Genomic DNA, 20,898 nt, shown 5'->3' on the forward strand with positions numbered 1-20,898 from the left:
GTTCTGACTTGCCCAAATAGATTCATATTTTTGCCTTGAGGACTAGAACAGGCCACTTCCTGGCTATTTTCTGTAACAATGCTCTTAAAATCTTATAAGATAGTCCACTTTGTGTCCTGGAAAGCATTAATTTCTTTATAGTTGAATCTGATATGGTAGCTCAAACTTAATTATCATGAGTCTAAAATATATTTCATTCTGAAAAGCTGTTGTCAGTAAAATGTTAAAAAAAAATCAATTACTCTAATTTACAAGGGAAAAGGGGGAGGATAGTATTCACCTTGTAAAAGTAAAATGCCTTTTTGTATTCTTTATTATTGGAAGCTATATTTAAAAAGTGCTGTTCAGTACTATTGCTTAAGAAACTGCTTTATTGATTTAAATGTCCTTGAAATGTAAAACTAGTTTTAAGCCCCCTCAAACCCTGATATGTTAATGAGGATTTTAGAGAAAATATTTCCAATTGTAAGACAACAGAAAAATTGAAAATTTCTTCTGGATATTATTTTAACTTATTTTCATTAAAACCGAAGAATTCCTAAATAAAAAAGAGAATCCAGATTGTAAACTTCAATACTATAAAATTTCATATGGAGAGAAAATTCCAGTACTATATATGTCTTCTTTCCCCACAATTTTTTTTTTTTTTGCTTAAAATAATACCCAGAAGAAATTTCCAATTTTTCTTGTCTGTTACTGTGCCTTGTATTACTAGATTTTCATTTTTTGTTCTAAAAAGGAAAAAAAAAAGTATTCCTAAACTTTTCTAGCAAGTGCACTGTTTATTATTCATATAAACTATTTACTTTTGTGTTTGGAAGTTACTAATTGTTTTTGTATATAAAATCACAAGTATCACAACCACCTTCAATAATTGTAACATTTTCCCGTGCAATAATAAATAAACATTTGCATTTGAGGGAGAGTAGGGGAGAAAGAAGTAAATCTCCAATGTGTATGTTTTCATATATAAAGGATAGTTTTAAATAGCATCTTTTTCTATGTGAGACACACACTGCTTTATATTTGGTCAAAATATTTATGTTTCTTGATAAGAGGAAGGAAGATGGGAATGTAGCTTTTTATGAATACAAAAATTCCATGTCACTTATTTCAAATCCTCAGATGCTATGCTCTCAATCTTGTATTATTTCCTTTGGGGTGGCTAAAAGGTTGACTGGGAAAGTAAAACCAACATCAGACAGTCTATTCAGTTGCATGTGAAAGCTATTTATTTAGCTCCTTTTGGAGTATATTCTCCACTGCTGGATAAATAGTCAACCTTTAAAATAATGTTTTATTTCCATAGCAGAAAATAGATGAGTTGATAAGATTGATAAATTTGTTTTCATCAATCTCTAGAAATCATATGTATCTGATTTTTGATCTCTATTCAGAGTGAAGATTTTAGATTAGATTTCCTAGTGTATAATACTTAATAATTATTTGTTAAATTAGTAAACGTGGTTCCAATTTATCCTGTAATATTAAGACCTTACTATTTTCACTTATTTGTAAGAGTATTACTACCTTCATTTCAATATATTTAATAATTTCAGTTAACTGCCAAAAGATCAGGGAGATATGTAGTCTGCTTTTTTAGGTAATCTGATACCCATTAGACATATGTAAGATTTTATTTTGTCTTATTAAAAACCTTGGCATCATTGTCATTTTCAAGAAACTCTGAATTATTTTATTTTAGAAATATAGGGGCACCTGGGTGGCTCAGTGGGTTAAGCCGCTGCCTTCGGCTCAGGTCATGATCCCAGGTCCTGGGTTCAAGCCCCGCATCGGGCTTTCTGCTCAGCGGGGAGCCTGCTTCCTCCTCTCTCTCTGCCTGCCTCTCTGCTTACTTGTGATTTCTCTCTGTCAAATAAAATAAAATAAAAATCTTAAAAAAAAAAAAAAAAGAAATATAGCATTTTTGTTTATATGTTTCTTTTCTTTTTTAAAAAATGCAATCCAGAGCTTTATTACCAGTGATTTTAGCTATCTCTTTTACTTGCACATTTAAAACTCTCAAAAAATCTGCTGATTGACCAATTGACTACTTCTTTTATCTGTAAATGACCTTAAAAATAATTACTGAAAATGCATTTTTGCATAGAGTAGCTCCTCTTTTCCAAGTTTTTATTTAAATTCTAGTTAGTTAACATATAGTGTAATACTAGTTTCAGGAGTAGAATTTAGTGATTCATCACTTATATATAATCCCTAGTGCTCATCACAAGTGTACCCCTTAATCCCCATCACCCATTTAGCCCATCCCCCACTCAACTCCCTCTATCAAACATCAGTTTGTTCTCTATAGTTAAGAGTCTCTTATGGTTTGCTTTCCTCTCTTCCCCCCCTTCCTCTTTATTCATCTCTTTTGCTTCTTAGTCTACGGCCATACCACCCTGAACGCGCCCGATCTCGTCTGATCTCGGAAGCTAAGCAGGGTCGGGCCTGGTTAGTACTTGGATGGAAGAGTCTCTTATGGTTTGCTTTCCTCTCTTCCCCCCCTTCCTCTTTATTCATCTCTTTTGCTTCTTAAATTCCACATATGAATGAAATCATATGATATTTGTCTTTCTCTGACTTATTTCACTTATTTCATTTAGCATAATATACTGTAGCTCTATCCATGTCCTTGCAAATGGCAAGATTTCATTCTTTTTGATGGCTGAGTAATATTCTGTTGTTTATCTCTACAGTATCTTCTTTTTCCATTCATCAGTTGATGGACACTTGTGCTTTTTCCATAGTTTGGCTGTGGTTAATATATTGATATAAATATCAGGGTGCATGTGCTCCTTTGAATCTGTATTTTTACATTCCTTGGCTAAATACCTAGTAGTACAATTGCTGGGTCATAAGGTAGTTCTATTTTTAAATATTTGAGGAATCTCCATACTGTTATCCAGAATAGCTGCACCAGTTTGCATTCTCACCAACAGTATAAGAGGGTTCCCTTTTCTACCCACCCTCACCAACATCTGTTGTTTCCTGTGTTGTTAATTTTAGCCTTTCTGACGGGTGTGAGGTGGTATCTCATTGTAGTTTTGATTTGTATTTCCCTGATCATGAGTGATGTTGAGCATCTTTTCATGTGTCTGTTAGCCATCTGTATGTCCTCTTTGGAGAAATGTCTGTTCATGTCTTCTGCCCATTTCTTAACTGAATTATTTATTTTTGGCATGTTGTGTTTGATAGGTTCTTTATAGATAATGGATACTAACCCTTTATCAGATATGACATTTGCAGATATCTTCTGCCATTCCATTGGTTGCCTTTTAGTATTGTCAGTTGTTTCCTTTGCTGTGCAGAAGCTTTTTATCTTGATGAAGTCACAATAGTTCATTTTTGCTTTTGTTTCCCTTACCTCTAGAGACTTGTCTAGTAAGGAGTAGCTTTGACTGAGGTCAAAGAGGTTGTTGCTTGTGTTCTCTAGGATTTTGATGGATTCCTGTCTGACAGGTCTTTCATCCTTTTGAATTTATTTTTATGTATGGTATAAGAAAGTGGATTCAGTTTCATTCTTCTATATGTCACTGTCCAGTTTTCCCAACATCCACTTGTTGAAGAGACATTTTTTCCATTGAATATTTTTTCTTTCTTTGTCAAAGACTGTTGACCATATAGTTATGGGTCCATTTCTAGGTTTTCTATAATGTTCCATTGATCTGTGTGTCTGTTTTTGTGCCAATATCATGCTGTCTTCATGCCTATGTTTTTGTAATATGTCTTGAAGTCCTGAACCATGAAGCTTCCAGCTTTGGTTTTCTTTTTCAGGATTGTTTTGGCTACGTGGGGTCTTTTGTTGTTCCATATAAATTTTTAGGATAGTTTATTCTAGGTCTGTGAAAAAGGCTGGACGTATTGCATTAAATATGCAGATTGCATTAAATATGCAGATAGCTTTGGTAGTATAGACATTTTAACAATGTTCTTCAATCCATGAGCATGGAATGTTTTTCTGCTTCTTTTTATCCTCTTCAATTTCTTTCATACATGTTCTATAGTTTTTAGAGTACAGATCTTTTACCTCCTATGTTAGGTTTATTCCTAGGTATCTTACAGTTTTTGGTGTAGTTGTAAATGGGTTTGATTCCTTGATTTATTTTTCTGCTGCTTCATTATTGGTGTATAGATATGCAACCAATTTCTGTACATTGATTTTATATCCTGTGACTTTTCTGAATTCATGTATTACTTCTAGCAGTTTTTTGGTTGGGTCTTTCAGGTTTTCTACATAGAGTATTATGTAGTTCGCAAATAGTAAAAGTTTAACTTCTTTATTGCCAGTTTGGATGCCTTTTATTTCTTTTTGTTGTCTGATTGCTGAGGCAAGGACTTCCAGTACTATGCTAAGTAACAATAGTGAGAATAGACATCCCTGTCTTCTTCCTGACTGTAGAGGAAAAGCTCTCTGTTTTTCCTCATTAAGGATGATATTAGCTTTCTTTCTTTTTTTTTTTTTTAATTTTATGTATTTATTTGACAGAGATCACAAGTAGGCAGAGAGGCAGGCACAGAGAGAGAGGGGGGAAACAGGCTCCCCGCCGAGCAGAGAGCCCAATGTGGGGCTCAATCCCAGGACCCTGGGATCATGACCTGAGCCGAAGGCAGAGGCTTTAACCCATTGAGCCACTCAGGCGCCCCAGTATTAGCTTTCATACATGGACTTTATTATGCTGAGATATGTTCCCCCATCCCTACTTCACTAAGGGTTTTCAAGAATGTATACTGTATTTTATCAAATGCTTTTTCTGCATCTGTTGAGAGGATCATATGGTTTCCATCCTTTCTTTTATTAATGTGATATAACATGTTGATTGATTTGTGAATATTGAACTGCAGCCCAGGAATAAGTCCCACTTGATCATGGTGGATAATTCTTTTAATATACTGTTGAATTTGGTTTGCTAGTATCTTATTGAGAATTTTTGCATCCATGTCTGTCAGGGATATTGACCTATAGTTCTCCTTTTTAGTAGAGTTTTTATCTGGTTTTGGTATCAGAGTAATGCTGGTTTCATAGAATTAATTTGGAAGTTTTCCATCCTTTTCTCCTTTTTAAAAATATATTGAGAAGAATAGGTATTAACTTTTCTTTAAATATTTGGTAGAATTCACCTATGAAGCAAACTGGTCCTGACTTTTTGTTTTTTTGGGAGTTTTTTGATTAGTGATTCAAATTCTTTGCTGGTTATGGATCTTTTCAAATTTTCAATTTCTTCCTGTTTCAGTTTTGGTATTTTATATGTTTCTAGAAATGTGTCCATTTCTTCTAGGTTGTCCAATTTGTTGGCTGATAGTTTTTTATAATGTTCTCTTATAATTGTATTTCTGTGCTGTTGGTTGTTATTTCTCTTCTCTGATTTGTGATTTGATTTATTTGGATCTTTCCTCTTTTCTTTTTGAAAAGTCTGGCTAGGGGTTTTTCTTTTAAAGAATGAGCTCTTAGTTTTGTTACTATAGTCTATTCGAGTTGTTTGTTTTTTGTTTGTTTCTGTATAATTTATTTCTGCTCTAACCTTTATTATTTCTGTTCTTCTGCGGGCTTTAGGCTTTATTTGTTGTTCCTTTTCTAGGCTTTGCTTCTTGAGGTAGGCCTGTGTTGTTGTATATGTTCCATTATAACCACCTTTGCTGCATCCCAAAGGTTCTAGACTGTCTTGCTTTCATTCTCATTTGCTTCCATCTATTTTTTAAAATTTCTTCCTTAATTTCCTGGTTAGTCCATTCATTCTTTAGTAGAATGTTCTTTAACCTCCATGTATTTGTGGTCTTTCCAAATTTTTTCTTGTGGTTGACTTTAAGTTTCAAAGTACTGTGGTCTGAAAATATGCACTGCATCAGCTAGATCTTTTGTCCTTGTTGAAGTGAATTTTGACCCAGTATGTGATCTATTTAGAGAATGTCTTATGTGTACTTGAAAAGAATGTGTTTTCTGCTGCTTTACAATGAAATGTCCTGAATATATCCGTTAAGTCCATCTGGTTCAGTGTGTCTTTCAAAGCCATTGTTTCCTTGCTGATCTTCTACTTAGATGATCTCTCCATTGTTCTAAGTTGGGTGTTAAAATCCCTTACTGTTATTGTATTATTATCAATGAGTTTCTTTATGTTTGTTATTTATTTGAGATATATATTTGGGTGCTCCAAAGCTAGGGGCATAAATATTTACAATCATTCAATCTTCTTGATGGATAGACCTCTTTCTGATATAATGCCTTATTCATCTCTTGTTCCAGTCTCTGGTTTATATAATATGGTTTGTCTTATTTATGTATGTGTCTTATTTATGTATTATTTAAGCGAGAGTAGTGTAACTATGAGTAGTATAACTACTCTCACTTTCCTTTGATGTCCTTTAGCATGATAGATGGTTCTCCATCCTCTCACTTTCAATCAGAAGGTGTCCTTAGTTCTTAACTGAGTCTCTTGAAGGCGGCATATAGATGGTTTTTTTTTTTTTTAATCCTTTCTGATACCCTATGTCTTTCAATTGGAACATTTAGTCCATTTACATTCAGAGTGATTATTGATAGATGTAAATTTAGTGTCCTTGTGCTACATGTAGAGTTGGTGTTTCTGGTGATGTTCTCTGGTCCTTCCTAGTCTTTGTTGCTTTGATCTTTCTTTCCCACTCAAGGATCCCCTTTAATATTTCTTACAGGGCTGGTTTAGTGGTCATGAACTCCTTTAGTTTTTGTTTGGGAAACTCTTTATCTCTTCTTCTATTCTGAATGGTAACCTTGCTGGATAAAATATTCTTTGCTGCATATTTTTCCCATTCAGCATGTTAAATATACCATGCCACTATCCTTTAGCCAGCCAACGTTTTGTGGACAGATCTGCTGCAAACCTGACCTGTCTTTCCTTGTCAGTTAAAGACTTTTTTCCCCTTGCTGCTTTCAGGATTCTTTCCTTGTATGTGTATTTTGTGAATTTGACTATGATTTGTCTTGGTGTTGGCTGGCTTTTGTTGATTTTGTTGGGAGTTCTCTGTGCCTCTTGGATTTTGATGTCTGTTTCCTCCCCCAGATTAGGGAAGTTTTCAGCTATAATTTACTCTAATAAACCTTCTACCCCTTTTCCCCTCTCTTATTCTGGGACTCCTATGATATGAATGTTATTATGCTTTATGGAGTCACTGAGTTCCCCAAGTCTACATTCATGATTTAGTAGTTTTCTTTCCCTCTTCTTTTCAGCTTCATTATTTTCCATAATTTTATCTTCTGATTATCACCAATTATCATCTAATTATCCCTTATCACTAATCCATTCCTCTCCTTCAATCACCCTTGTTGTCAGTACATCTAATCAGTTTTGCATCTCTGTTATAGAATTTTTTTTTTTTTAATTTTAGCCCAATTAGATTTTAGGCTTCTTAACTCTGCATCAAAGGTTTTTCTGGTTTCTTCTATGCTTTTTTCAAGCCTGCTAATATCCTGATGATAATTGTTTTACATTCTGGTGCAGACATATTACTTGTATTTGTTTTAATTAGATCCCAGGCTGTGACCTCTTCCAGTTCTTTCTTTTGGGGTGGAATCCTCTATCTTGGCATTTTGCCAGACCTCTCTCTATGTCTAAGGAAAACCTGTTATGTTTCTTGCTCTTGAGAATAATGCCTATATTAAGAAGAAGTCACATACTGTCCAGGGCCTGGGGCTTCTGGAAGATTTTTTGGGTTTTTTTTTTTTTTTTTTTTGGTGTATGCTGTGTGTACTCTGCTGTTGTGTTTTGCTGCTCTTTCCCTCAGATCAGTCCTCTGCAGAGTTTCTTGCCTGCAGTATGGAGTATTTGGACCTGGTCTAGTGCGTGGCAAATTTTAACTAGGTGTGTGTGTGTTTTGGTCTGCTTGATAGAAAAGGCTAGATCCTATCTCTTTTAGAGCTGAAATTTTGCAGCATTCTGTGATCAGTAGACTTCATTGTGTAGGGGGTTTGTGCTCTTCTTCTGGGGAAAGGGCATGTTGCACTGGTTCTCACACATACTTGCCCTTGTAAAGAGCCACCTGCAGGATGGAGTGGGATGGGGCTTGGTGTAAGTAGTACTATCCTCCACTGGAGGCACTGTGTTTCCCACTGAATTCTGTCCATGTTGATGAGCTATGGGAAAATGGCATCACACTGCACTGTCATCCCTGGCAAGGGGAGTTTGTATCTGCCACTATTCAGGAAACCCTCTCAGAAGAACAAATAGTCTCCTCTTTTGTGTCCCAGGCTTCTGTAAGAACTCTATCTTCACCTTGTCTGTGTCTGAGCCATCTGTCTGTCTGTGGGCATAGTACTCCTGTGTTTTATGTCAAGCATACAACTGGGTTTCAAAGCTCCAGATTTTAGGATTGGGCATGGCACAGACCCATACTGATCCTCCAGGGGAGTCTCACTGCACTGTGGCTGGTATTGGCTTGCCACAGAAAAGCAATCACACAACCATGGGAGAGTTTACAGTAAGGTGCAGCCAAAAGCTGACTTCCAGGTTGGTGCCTTCAGCAGATGCCTCTGCAGCTATGCTAATTAATGGGGTCACTCAATGATGCCTGTCTTTTCTTTTGTCCCCTAAGAGGCATGCCACCTCTCCCAAATGTACTCCAACAAGAGTTCTCACCATGCAACCCAGGGGATCCTCAGACCATGCTGTCTGCTCCCAGGCTTCTGCTTTCTTTCCTCACAGGTGCACCACTAAGCCCACCAGACACAACCCCAGAGATGGTGCAGACTTCTAAGATTTTAGACTCTGAGCTCTGGTGCTTATAAAAACTTGCAATAGCTCCTTTCCTTTCCCCAGATAATGGTTTTGGGGAAGAGTTTTTCTTACGCAATTCTCTCTCTCTCTCTCTCTTTCTTTCTTTTTCCTTTCCATTCCCTTCCCTTCCCTTCCTTTCCTTTCCTTTCCTTCCTCTTTCCTTTCTCCTTTCTCCTTCCTTCCTTTCTTCTTTCCTTTCTTCCTTCCTCACTCCTTCCCTCCCTCTCTCTCTCTGTCTCTGTCTTTCTCCTTTCTCTGGGATCAGGGCTCCCTCTCCTCCAAAGCACCTGCATTTCTTTTCCCTCCCAAATCAACTCTCTGCAGCTCCTACCCTCCAGAATTTGGCTGTTTTTCTCCCTCTACCTATGCAGTTTGTTTTCTCAGTCCTCAGATTGATTTCTTGGGTATTCAGAATGATTTGATATTTATCTGGCTGTGTTCAACAAGCATAGAGTCCCCCTACTCTTCCACCATCTTAACTCCTCCTCCTCCATTTATTTTATTGATGTGCACTTGCCCTAATTGAACTTAATTATATTTAAGATCTTTGATGACTATTTATAATTCTTAATGTATTTTATATAATCTACTGAATAACTTGGTACAAGTAGCAAATAAGCAAGCAGATTTTCAAAGTTCATAATTATCATAACTTAGTTAAAGTAACATTTAGGAAATTATTAAAATGTTTCTTCCTTTGGGTCTTAAATGAATATTTGTTCAAATTATATCCTAATATTTGAATAAAGATTACAAGTTAAACCCAGAAATAGTAGACTACTAACTGGAAAAACCTCATGGTTATGTGCATATCTTTTGAAGATTGCTTTTAGATTATAGATTTTGGGACTTGAAGGGTACTATAACATTACCTCATTTAATTATTAAGTATGCTCTCTAATTTTATTCTTTCACTGAACATCTATAGTGTACAAATAAGCTAGGCATTATGAAGGATACGTGAGTAGATTAGTCTCTAGGTGTTGACAATTGAATTGAAGGATTAAAAAATACAAGTGTATAATTAAAAAGACAATGATTTAGTAAAAAATAATTTCAGAACATAAGCCAAATTCTTTTTTGTGTGTGATGAACACGTGCTATAGAATATTCAAAAATTCCTATCACCTGGTCAGGAAGGTATGTGCTGGGATGAGTACTGGGTGTTATACGCAACAAATGAATCATTGAACACTACAACAAAAACTTATGATGCACTATATGTTGGCTAACTGAACATAATGAAAAATAAAAAAAATTCCCCTTTTCCAGTTTTATTGAGAAATAATTGACATACATCAATGTGGAAGTTTAAGTTGTACAATGTGATGGTTTGATTTACATATATTGTGAAGTCATTACCACAATAAGTTTAGTTAACATCCATCATTCAGAAGATCCCTTTTCAATTCTGACTTTGTCATTATTGATATTTTCAGAGCAGTTTCATCCCCAAATCCCTCTCCCATTCCACGTAGGCAGACAGAAGTAAAAGGCCAGATCTTAAGACTTTGCATATATGCTTTCATTTTTATTCTCTTTATTCTGGACTTAACTTAGAAAGCATATTAAAATGTCAAGTATGTAATTTGAGAGAAAATGGAAATTTCCATTTGGAAAATTAGTCATATAAAATAATTTTAGAGAAAAAGTAAATATCAACTTATGAAACTAAGTGCAGTGCATTTACCACTTGATGTGTTTCATCTAATGGAGAAAAAAAATTCTTAATTAACTAATAAGTGATTTAAAATTCTGATTTAAAATTCACCAAAGAAATAAAAATATTTTTGCAAACAATGGATTCAACACCAAAAATAAAAGTGGAGGAGTTATGTACAAAAAAAAGAGGGTGGGAGTCAGTGACTATTTGCTGCATCTTGAGACTATCAGACTTTTCCTAGCTTAATTCTTAGTTGGCATCCAGGTGTCTAACTTCCAGGCAAGAGAATGTAAGATTTTTCTCTGAGGAATGGATTAATTGTGAAGAAAAATGAAAAACAAATGCAACTTAGAAGTACTGACATCAAGGTTTTCCTATTGAAATGTTTAGCTACATCACCCTGGACGTAAGATTAGGTTGACAAGCCCAGCTATGCCCAGAGAACTTCTAATCAACTTTTAGTGTCCTATGGAGTGGGGCAAAAAAATGAATGAGACACAAAAATCAATGATATTTGAGTTCAGTGTTTTTGATAAGATAAAAGCAAAAAATAATAAAGGAGAAGATTGTTTTGAGGATACACAAATATTACAAGGAGAAGAAAACTTGAAATAATCCAGTTTAATGATTTTCAGAAAAGACACTGTATCTGCAGCATGAGAGCACTCAGTGGATTTTTATTTATAAGGAGTGCTTAGGTACTGACTATTGTTATTTGAGATTAATAATATGCTTTTTTCTTCCATTCTTTTTCTCAAAAAATGCTCATGATCTGACTTCATCTATAATTTAGATTGAACCATATAAAATTGTAAATTTTGTAAGTCAATGATGGTTAAATATTGGTAATTTCATATGGTTTGATCTAATACTGTCTTAAGTTTTGTATGTTTTGCACTGTATCAACCAGAGTGTTGTTTTTTGTCTTAAAAAAATAGATTTATTTTTTTAGGACAGGTTTAGGTTTACACAAAAATTGTGCTGAAATTTCAGAGAGTTCCCATATATTCTCCCCTATCACACATTGTTGTTTTTGCTGTTATTAACATCTTTCAGATGTGGTACATATGTTATAACCGAGGGACCAATACTGATATGTTATTATTAACTAAAGTCCGTAGTTTACATCAGTGTGCTGTGTCATACATGTCTGTGGGCTTTTTTTTTTTTACAAATGCCTAATAGCCTGTACTACCGTTATGATATTGTGCAGAATATTTTACTGCCTTATAAAATTCCTGTGCTACACCTATTCATCCCTCCCTCTCTTCCTTTGATTCCCTGACATTCATTGATCTTTTTATTTTCTCCATAGTTTTGTCTTTTTGATATGTTGTATACTTGGAGTCACACAGTGTGTAGCTTTTCAGACTGGCTTCTTTCTCTTAATAATATACATGTTAGATTCCTCCATTCTTTCCATAGCTTGATATCTCATTTATTTTCATCACTGAATAATACTTCATCTTTATCCACAGTATATCCATTCTCCTATTAAAGGATATATTGGTTACTTTTTTTTTGGCTTTTTTTGACAGGTATTAATGAAGTTGATATAAACATTTGTGTATAGATTTTGGGTGGAATGTTTCAACTCATATGGGTAAATAAAAGTATGATTGCTGGATAATAAGGCAAGACTATATTTACCTTTGTAAAAAACTGCCAGACCAACTTCTAAAGTGGCTGTACTATTTTTTATTCCCATGATCAATGAATGAATTCCTGTTGCTCCACATTCTTGTCAGCATTTGGTTTTGTCATTGTTTCGGATTTTAGCCATTCTAATAGGTGTGTAGTGGTGTCGCATTATTGTTTTCATTCGCAATTTCCTAATGACATGATTTTGAGTGTTTATTTATATGCCTATTTCCCATCTGTACCTCTTTGTGAAGTATCTCTCTAGATCTTTGGCCCATTTTGTAATTTTTAAAAATTGTTGGTTTTCTTTGACATTTTGGATAGAAGTCTTTTATAAGATGTGTTTTACAAATATTTCCCCCATCTGTGGCTTGTCTTTTCATTCTCCAACAGGAGCTTTCACAAAGCAGAATTTTTAAATTTTTATGAAATCCAGTTTACCAGTTTTTTTTTCATGAATTGTACTATTGATGTATCTAAAATTATTACCAAATACAGGGTCACTTTAGGTTTTTCTCCTGTATTATCTTCTAGAAGTTGTTAAGTTTTGTGTTTTTCATTCAAGTGTGGGATCCACTTTGATTTAATCTTTGTACAAGTTGTAAGTCCTCTGTCTGTCTCTATACACATATATATTTTGATATATATTTATATACTATGTATTTATTATATATATATAATAAATATTTATATATTTTTTGCATGTTGCTGTCCATTTGTTTCCTTATGATTTGGAATGTCTTTACTCTTGCCAAAGATCAGTAGACTATATTTGTCTATCTGGGGGCTCTGTATTCTGGTCCATTGATCTATTTGTTCTTTTGCCAATATCATATTGTCTTGATTATTGTAACATTATACTAAGTCTTGAAGTCAGGTAGTATTAGCCCTACAATTTTGTTCTTCAGTACACTATTTGTCTTTTGCCTTTCCATATAAATTTTATCAGTTTTTTGATATCCACAGAATAACTTTCTGAGATTTTGATTGAGAATGCATTGAATCTATAAATCATTTTGGAAGAATTGACATTTTAATAACATCAGGGCTTTCTGTTCATTAACTTGGAATATTTCCTTATTTATTTATATTATTTTTTATTTCTGTCATCAGAATTTTATAGTTTTCTTTGTACAGATCTTATACATATAATACCTATTTCATATTTTGGGCTGTTTATATAAAAAGGATTCTGTTTTTAATTTTTAATTCCAGTTGTTCACCCTTTGTTTATAGGAAAACAATTGGCTTTTGTATACTAATTTTGTGTCTTGCATCTTTGCTATAATCACTTAACTATTTTCAGAAGATTTTTTGTTGATTCTTTTGGATTTTCTACATAGACAGTTATATTATGCTCCAACAAAGACAACATTATTTCTTCCTTAGGAATCAGTATGCCTTTACTTACTTTTCTTTTTTTTTTTTAATTGCATTAGCTAGGGCTTCCAGTACAATAATGAATAAGAATGGTGGTGGGGACATTCATGAATTTCTAATTCCTGATCTTAAGGAAAAAGCATCTAATTTCTCACCATTAAGTATGATGTTGGCTGTAGTTTTTTTTCTTTTCTTTTCTTTTCTTTTTTTTTTTTTGTAGACATTCTTTATCAAGTTGAGGAATTTACTATTTATTCTTAGCTTGTTGAGAGTTTTTTTTTTCATGAATGGTTGTTAAAATTTGGTAAATGGTTTTTCTGCATCTGTTAATTATGATCGTAAGATTTTCCTTCTAGTCAAATCTCCTTATAAGCTTGTTAATAATAGATATCCTTGCAGTCACACTAGTGGTATTTACCAGTGGCCGAGTCCTTATCTATGGAATGCTTTTATAGCAGGATGTACCCTGTCTGTCGATGTTGCTAATTGCAAATAAGTCTGAAATGTATTGTTTTATGAGACACAATTCTCCGGAAAATGTCAACTAATCTATGCAATTATAAGAGTATAAAATAGAGATCTTTAGTGACTGAATAGCTTCCTTTAGAGTAAATAATGTTTTGTATGCATCATTTAGAAACCACACCTGTTAAATCTGGACCAAAATCTATTCAAATGTGACCAGGAAGGAGAACTGACACAAATATACTAATGGTTATGCTGGTTGTTATGCTTGAGTAGCAAAGATCTTTATTTCTGACCCTGAAATCTCATTGTTTTTGTTAGAATGGTGAAATAATAACTGACTAAGTTATTAGCCTGTAAATTGGGTAAGATGGAATCCTAATCCAACACATTTCTCTATGGCAACAGTTGGCTGGAGCTACTGAGCAGCTGCCCCTGTCAATGAATCTTGTTTTCTTCACTTTGCCATAGTCCCCACTACTGTGGCCACTGTCTGTTGCCACTTTGTGAATTTTTTTTTCTTATTGTAAGTTTAAGGGACATTACAGAGTCATGATTATCACCAAGGACTCAAACTATAATTCCTGAATACAAATCTGAATATTTCACTACATAAATTTATATGGCTTTAGGCAAGTTAAAGTTTCTGTGCCTCTGTTTCCCCACTTGATAATGATGATAAAAATAGTAATAATGCTTTCTCTATGTTTGCTGTGATTTGTTAATGTAGTTACTAAATTCTACAACTTTAATTCACTGAGTTAATATGCTTAAAGTACTTAGAATCGTGCTGAGTATATAGTAACTGTTAGTATTACTATTAAAAACCATTACCGGGGCGCCTGGGTGGCTCAGTGGTTTAGGCCTCTGCCTTCAGCTCGGGTCGTGGTCTCGGGGTCCTGGGATCGAGCCCCGCGTCGGGCTCTCTGCTCAGCGGGGAGCCTGCTTCTCCCTGCCTCTCTACCTGCTTGTGATCTGTCTCTGTGCCAGAGGAATGGATAAAATCTTTAAAAAGATAAATAAATAAAAAATAAAAACCATTACCTTACTAAAGGTGAGAAAGTAAAGGAGAGATATTTGGATCAAAAAATTGAGAATAAGATATGATTTGTGGATTTTTCTATGTGCCTATGAAAAGTATATCTGTATTGGACAATTGCCTAGTAATATTCTAGGTGAATATTGTAGGAAGCTGGAAACATAACATTGCAAAATTGTCTTTGTGATCTAATTTTTGTAAATATTTTTAGGTTCTGTGGAAGTTTGTATTAAAAATTTTAAATCTGAAAGAAATTTAAAGGAACCTTAGATAAAATCTCAACAGTGAGAAAGGAGCATCTTATAGAATTTCTAAGCTTTCTTTGTATAAATATTATCAGAACATCAGAAATATCAGAATATCAGAAATATTATCAGAACATCTGTTGAAAATTAAATGGCATAAAAACAGTACCAATGCTCAATTTATTCAATTCAGAGTTCAAAACAGAAAATCTAAATATTGTTTGATATTTCTTCATGAATAAATGATGCTCAAGATAGTTTCCATCCATCAATTCATGGTGATAATAGAGGTAGATTAATTATTCAGTTTTTGAGATTGTAATTTTGACTCTTGTGGCCACTTTTATAAATGATATAGATTTTGAAGTTGCAGCTCTTTTGGATGCCTGGTAGAGAGCTTACTGACATATAATTCATGAAATGTGGTAAAATGAACTTTCTACATTTAACACTAAGCTATAGGAAAAGGCCCATTAAGTAGACAGATATTTACATTATAAAGATATGGTAGTTTTGATCCTGAACATTTTCTATAATATTGTGTGAACTAGCTTTTTATTATCAGTGGTCATTTAGAACAATAGTATTTGACTCAATTTGTTCTTGACTCAGTAATTTCTTGGTTCAAATTAGAAAGTTGATGATATTAGTGCAACAAACACTGTCTGAAAATGCTAAATTGGTCTAAATTATTAAGGTGCTGAAGATTACTATGAAGTTGTGTTGTTATATTACAGAAGGAATTAAATAGGAATGTAAACAAAACAAATACATTCAATATGTAATATTAGCGCAACTCTACCATACCTACACTCTCTTGAATAATTCTCATATAAGTCTGTTTCAATATATAGATTGATTTTCTAAAATGAACTTGATAACTAGTAAAGGTCTGGCTTCTGATTTGATTTTTAAAAAAAGTTATGCCTTTTGTAAAGTGCTGAACTGCTTACACAGTCAGTTCCAATTCGCTAGAATCAGAAGAAAGGGATATGTGCTACCATTTTCCATAAAAAGAGACTAAAAATTTAATGCTAAATATAGAATGCCAATTTAGGAATATCCAGAGAAACTAGTGATATCAGTCATTTCATTAAAAAAAAAAACAGAATTTACTGTATTCTGGGCAGCTAAAATGGATATAAAATCAAGCTTCACTAATTCTTAACGTAGCATATAATTTCTCCTATAAATGTTATTTTTGCATTGGCTAGAATATTTCCTGAAACATTTTAATAAATTTCCTTTTCTTGTTTCTCTATAAAATATAAAATGAACCTATTCACATAAGAGGTCAGAATCATTGCTCAATTCAACATTTGGTATACTATCTAAAATTATATTTTCAGCTAGAAATAATTGTGTTTTATACATTGTCACTTTACTTCCATCAGCATTCATGGGTTTCTATTGGAGTCTATATTTCTCCAAGAAATACAATTATAATAGTTACTGTTACTGCATGTGCAGAGGCAAATAGAGAGTAACCAGTTTGAATTGAAATGCAGATGCCAACATCCTAATAATGAGTAATGCAACTATATGTTTAAGCAAAATCACAAATCATAGATTTTTACAAATTCTTAAAGTAATTGGAATTTTATATGGTAAATTCATTAAAGCCATACATAAAATGTATGTTCTCTTATAGTTTTGATTACAGTTACTATTTATTTGCTAAGTGCAAGATGATCTTGGAGGTGAGGAAGGCATAAACAGAAAACCATATATATCTTGTTATTGTTAAGGTCTTTGTAGGTAGTCATTAGGAGTTCACTCTTCTGGTAAGACAGACACAAGATCCCCACTGGCTCATCTACCCTCTCCCTATTTCATTCATATCCAGAGAATTTGAGAACCAAGCCACAGATTGATCTTTAAAATGTGGATGATAATGTTATCTATTTGATAGGATATTTTAAGAGTAATGAAAAAAGTAATGCTGCCCAGTACACAGTAAATGCTGATTACATTATTTATACTTACAAAAATTATTAGTAGGTACCATTAAAAAACAATACATTTCAAATGTATGACCTAATCTCTTAATAAATATTTAGTTTGAATTCTTTTTTACTTGCATATAAATCATTTAAAAATGTCCGTGTTGACTTTATTCCTTGCGAGGAGATTTTCTTTAGTTTTTTCATCTATATGTTAGCAGATAGATCTTTAGTGTACAGTTGTTAATTTGCTCTATATGCTTATTATTGGCATGATTTCATAGTGGTTCCAGTTAGAAAATTGGAAAAAATAATTCACTCTAAGTGCGAGGTCCAAATTATATGTTAAAAATGTATGATTAAAATTAATCGGATATTTTTGTTGAAGTATATACTTTCTGTAGTATCTTGCATTTCCATTTACTATTTTTCTCTCATTATATCTGCCCATAAATTATAATAGCCACAAAAAATTAGAAGTAACAGTTTTTCCCAAGAAACAGTATATAATGGCATATGTATATTGATTTTTCATGATTCTTTAAGGAATCTATGTACAATTTTCATGGGAACTAAAAGAACCTCCTAATCTTAAAAATACCGATGTTGATTAGGAGTAACTCAAAATGATCATAGATCATTGATCAGACTTCTTTATAGTGAGGTTCTGGATATAAATTGGGTCCTAGCAATTAAAAGCACACATATGAGATGGTAGGTATATTGAAGTGGAGGCCATTATTTTGTCCTTAGCTCTGCTTGCAAACACAGTTTTCATCCATGTAAGAGATAGACAATCTAGATCTGAGATAGAAGCTCCATGAAGTCACCAGGAATATAAGCTTCAGCCAACTCACACTTAGCAACCCTTGGCCATGTGGTCCTTACTCTCTGGTTCAAGACAGATATTCAAGATATTATACCTAAGGTCCAGATAGCAGAAGGAGGAAAAGGAAAGAGTATCCAGTACCCCCCCCCATATTTGACACAAAGTTACAGATGACAGTTCTCTTTACTTGTTCATAGCCAATACTTATAGATACATGGTCACATCCCCAGTGAGGGACTCAGCTAAAAATTGGGATATTAAAACTGATTAACAGTCTCTGCCACACTATCTTTTGAAGACTATAGGTACATACTCAAAAATATTAAAGACACCATTAAATCTGGCTTTGTAAACTATAGAAAATTGGTCAGGTTATTACAACCCAATCATCATTTGTTTTTCATAATTAAATTGTTATAATAGCTACAATTGGTTCTGCATCATCTGCAAGGAAATGGTAGAGATATTAAAAAACAGTAAATGTCACGTCAGACTACTCAACTCTTCAATAAATCAAACCATTTAGAGTTCCTTTAAAGCATTTTTACTAAGTAGGTAACAATCTTCAGTTGCAAAGTACATTTTATGGTTTATGAACAGATAGTGCTAGACTGACTGTGAGGAGTATTGCTTTAGGACAATATTTGTATTGACTAAAATGCTTCAGTAATTGACTTCTAGGGAAAAAATTTACTTCACACTTTTAATTTTGAAATTAGAAATTAGAAAACTACTAATCTAAATTTAAGAATTTAAATTAAAATAGCTATCTAATCAGAAAGTTGTTCATATGAGTAATTATCTCTGTTCAAAGTAACATTGCTTGTTCTTACTTTCTGATGAAACTACTAAGATATGAGAGAAATCATCAGAGAATTAAAAAAATTCAGGTTTTTGTCTGTCCTGGTTATAAGGGAAGCAAGTCATTTGCTTTAAGATTCAAGATCCTTGTGGTAACACAGCAACTGACTAGACTTTAATTAATTTATCAAGGCATGGAATTTTAGAATTTGTGGAAACCTTTTGAGAATACATCTTTCAATGCTTTTATTTTATAGTTGAGGCACTAAGGTCTTAGAAAGTCTAAGGCCACACTAATGAGCTAGTGGAAGTGCTGAAACCAGGACTAGGGTTTTACTGCCTTTTAATCTAGTGCATTTTATCTCCCCCCTCACCCCTCCCTCCTTCTTTTCTTTACTTCCTTCCTTCATCTATTTTCTATATTTTATTAGTTTTAGCATTAAAATATTTGTATATCATACCAGGTTCAGATGTAGAAAAGGAAATAAATTTGTTTTGGCAAAAGATAATTTGATACAGAAAATAAGGTGCTAATAATGTTGTTGGAAAACTTGACAGCGGGAACTCCAGTCTGGGTTTCCAGAAGTAATTGCAGACCATGATGGTATGGTCCACCAGAGATGCTGAGACTGCTACCATACATTTCTCTCCACATCCATAAAACTAATGACCAGGATCTGGAATGTTGGTAGGTAAGCTGCACTAACTCCATAATTGCCACCTAACATACATAAAGCTACTGAGTGGACCTTGGAATATTGCAGCAGGAAACTTCATATATTAACTGTGTTTGCAAGCAGAGCTAAGGACAAAATAATGGCCTCCACTTTAATATACCTACCATCTCACATGTGTGCTTCTAATTTCTAGGACCCAATTTATATCCAGAGCCCCACTGTAAAGAAGTCTGATCAATGTTATCTTTTTTTTTTAGTTTTTAATTTTTTAAATTTTTTTTTAAGATTTTATTTATTTATTTGACAGATAGAGAATCACAAGTAGGCAGAGAGGCAGGCAGAGAGAGAGAGGAGGAAGCAGGCTCCCTGCTGAGCAGAGTACCAGATCCCAGGGTCCTGGGATCATGACCTGAGCTGAAGGCAGAGGCTTTAACCCACTGAGCCACCCAGGCGCCCCTCAATGTTGTCTTTTAAGTTTGCAACCTCCATAGTCTAAAGAAGATACCCCAGAGGGAGTACTTAGAAGGAAACTGGAGGAGATATACATATATATACACAAACCTAAACAAAACAAAGAAGAAACTCCTGCTGTGGTGTCAGCTGGAGAGCCTTCTCTTATTCGTGGCACACTCAAAGAGATAGTCTTATAAGCCATATAGGGAAGCACATTCAAATGTACTATGTGTTGTTCCAAAGTTCAAAGAGGCCCGCCATGAAGTGTATCTTTCTTAATGGTAAGGAGTGCAGAGTTTTTAAACTTTTCTTTGATTGTACCAGACCAGTAGAGCCCTAGAACTTTTATAAAGGTGGCAGGCCTTGAATTTTCATCAAGTTCCTGCTGGGCTTATAAATATAATTAATTCATAAAATCTTAGAAACAGATTTCATAGACCTTGGAGAATGTATATTTCATGACTATTATTATATATAGGTGGAACAGTTGAGATCAAAGAGATTGAGTGACTTTACCTTAGGTCATAATGGTTAGTGCCAGTGCTGAGAGTAAAATTAAAATTTCTTCTGTTGCATCCTGTTTCTCCTAAATGTGTTATTACTATTAATATATCAAAAATTTTATATTAAGTTATATTTTAATTTCAGGATTTAGATTAAAATTATTAGAAAAATATATGTGTTTTAAATCCAAGAGTGAATGGATACCTGCTTTGGCTAATCTCTCCAAATGCACCCCAATGTTTATAGCAGCAATGTATATAATAGCCAAAATAGGGAAAAAGCCCAGATGTGCATTGACAAATAAATGGATAAAGAAAATGTGGTATATCTAAAGATACAAATGTAGTGAACTGAAGGGGCATGTGCACCCAAATGTTAATAACAGCAAAGTCTACAACAGCCAAACTGGAAGGAGCCTAGATGTCCTTCAGCAGGTGAATGAATAAAGAAGATGTGGTGTATATATACAATGGAATACTATGCAGTCATCAAAAAATGAAATCTTGCCATTTGC

General features: G+C 33.8%; 1 protein-coding gene and 1 pseudogene across 1 annotated transcript in view; both read left to right on the plus strand.

The window, feature by feature from the left end:
- LOC111153773 (sperm tail PG-rich repeat containing 2) overlaps positions 1-20,898 on the plus strand; it is a 596,073-nt gene that overhangs the window by 368,259 nt on the left and 206,916 nt on the right. The gene's annotated exons all lie outside the window — the stretch shown is intronic.
- LOC111155787 overlaps positions 8,347-20,898 on the plus strand; it is a 164,085-nt pseudogene continuing 151,533 nt past the window's right edge.

Source organism: Enhydra lutris, unplaced genomic scaffold (assembly GCF_002288905.1).
Source record: "Enhydra lutris kenyoni isolate GAN:26980312 unplaced genomic scaffold, ASM228890v2 scaffoldscaffold3, whole genome shotgun sequence".
NCBI classification, from domain to species: Eukaryota; Metazoa; Chordata; class Mammalia; order Carnivora; family Mustelidae; genus Enhydra; species Enhydra lutris.